This window comes from Schistocerca cancellata, chromosome 4 (assembly GCF_023864275.1).
Source record: "Schistocerca cancellata isolate TAMUIC-IGC-003103 chromosome 4, iqSchCanc2.1, whole genome shotgun sequence".
Lineage (NCBI taxonomy): Eukaryota > Metazoa > Arthropoda > Insecta > Orthoptera > Acrididae > Schistocerca > Schistocerca cancellata.
In genome coordinates, this window is record NC_064629.1 from 388,378,089 (window position 1) to 388,380,634 (window position 2,546).

At 43.5% G+C, this 2,546-nt stretch overlaps 1 pseudogene; it reads right to left on the reverse strand.

Moving 5' to 3' along the window:
• Positions 1–701: 701 nt before the first annotated feature.
• Positions 702–819, reverse strand: LOC126185835 (5S ribosomal RNA; annotated as a pseudogene).
• Positions 820–2,546: the final 1,727 nt, after the last annotated feature.

Sequence of the window (2,546 nt, forward strand, 5' to 3'; positions counted from 1 at the left end):
GCTGCCTATAACACTTCCCTGCATTAGAAAAAGAAGAAATCCGTAACGCCAATGTAACTGCATAGTTTCCTATAATTTTTTGGCCACTCATGCATATAACAGACATATCTCGCAACGTATAAATGGGTAATAAGGTCGAAAATATCTGTGATACACCAATGACGTAAATAAAATACTATATTCAAAGATGGTTCAGTGGTCTTAACTTATAACAGACTTAAGTTGGCGACGGGCATTGTCGCTCTGCATTAGTAGCAAAAATAACTATATACTTATTCATGCTGATGACGATGAACATTCAGTAGAGGTAAGCGTATTCGATAATTACATTTTTTTAAGGCTGTGAATAATATACATTTAAAGCTATCGATGAATAGTTCTCCCACTCGTTAGACAACCTTCACATGATAAAGATATCAAGCCACATATCAACACACCCGTTTGTGAGTCAGCATAAATATTAGCGCTGAAGGCGATGAATAAGAATTTAGCACTAGCAGCACTCCGTGATCAGGCCGCAAGTGGCCCATCGGGACCATCCGACCGCCGTGTCATCCTCAGCCGAAGATGCGGATAGGAGGGGCATGTGGTCAGCACACCGCACTCCCGGTCGTTATTATGGTTTTCTTTGACCGGAGCCGCTACTATTCGGTCGAGTAGCTCCTCAATTGGCATCACGAGGCTGAGTGCACCCCTAAAAATGGCAACAGCACATGGCGGCCCGGATGGTCACCCATCCAAGTGCCGGTCACGCCCGACAGCGCGTAACTTCGGTGATCTGACGGGAACCGGTGTATCCACTCCGGCAAGGCCGTTGCCAATAAGAATTTAGAGGAAAATTAATATGCTTAATTAATAATCCTTTTCCTTATTTCCTTGAAGGCGACCTAACATGAAATACCTGAGTACAAATGACACTTCTGCCAGTGCACTGTCCTTTTATACGTTGCGTACGCGATACTCTCGCCATATGTATATGTACATATCGCTACCCGACGATTTTTGTCGCTTCAGTCTACTTTCACTGTACAAATCATGTTTGGTGTAGCTCCAAACGTATTACTTGTAACACATCTCCAAGTACCTTTACTCGGAATAAAAAACTATATAGTACAAATAATCAGTTATACTTATTAAGAGTTAAGTTGTGGTATCACAACAGAACGAGGAGACGTAGTTGTAAGCCGCTTAACTTGTATTTAAGAGTTATTGGTGTAACATTGTGGATCCTTATCCAGATTAACCTCATCTGTAGCTTCTCCAAATAACTTTAATCAGTCGTTATTACCGCGATGAGCTGATATTTTTAATTTGTTGTTACTTCTGCCTGCGATTCTTAGAGTATTAGATGGGGTACCCAAGTATTAACTATGTGTATTCTCACACATTTACGAGTTCTATTCTGTTGATACGATTGAAGCTTGTAACCATAATGAGGTCGTTACAGCACTCCGACTGAGCAAGTGATTCCTCACTAATAACCTCTATGACAACGCGAAACTGCCTCTAAGTGACCGACGCTGATAGAGTAATATAACAGCTGTCATATTCCTCAAAACATTGGTCATATCGGCCGAAATATATCTCTTTCGCTGTTGTGGGTCATGTGTATTAAGTTGAGTGCTAGGTGTAAGTGGCAACGCAGTATGGCTTTCAGATCGATAACCCAGCAAGGGACGTATAGGGGAAGTTTGCTGTGTGTTTAAGCCGCTACGTGCTCAGTCGGCGTGTTCGTACGCACCTCTTTAGATTTATGAAAAGCTGAGACCCCAAGCGAAATTTCTTTGCTGAGAGGAACTGTAGAACTGTCCACTGCTTTTCTCCCAAAGAGAAAAATCGGATCATCAAGGCGTTTCTTACTCACTTAACCGAGACGCCCCCGTTTCGGTATTTTACGAGTGTTGTGGCAGAGGGCGGGGCAGTTTTTTCCTCGGGGCCTGCCCCCGAAAAAGCTCTCCCGAGCGCGATGCTATCTCAGCGCTGGAGGCCAGTCGTTGTACCTGCGGCGGGCAACTCGCCCCACTGCTTGTTCTTTCCGCCTGCCTTCCCGTTATCTGATGACCACTGACGTTCGGGTCGCCGATTCTCCCTTTGTCTCTCCCTCTAATCACTTTATCTGCATCGTTTCGAATTTTCCGCCGTGTCATCTTGGGACACGGAGTATAGGCGACAGCCGCAGTAAAATGCGTAAGGATGTTAAACGTCAACTTCGGGGACAGAAATATATGCGGCTGCTTTAGTAAGTGTGCCAAAGATTCTGCGATGTGTCTCAAAGACAAAATAAATCTTTCTTCTGACGTAGCTGCAGAACCGAATCGTGTGTTGCTAGCAATACGTTCAGTTCCTTGTTGACACATTGTGCTTAAATTACCGTATCTGTTCTTTGTTTTCTGCAGAAGAACGCGTAAAAATCTATGCGTAACTCTTGAGCCAAATATGTTTTTCTCAGATCTTTGATCTGGTTCCTGTATGTGTCTGATGACAGTCAATAGAATTATTAACTCTGTGGATACACAATGCGTACTAACCACTAACCCTAATTTTCT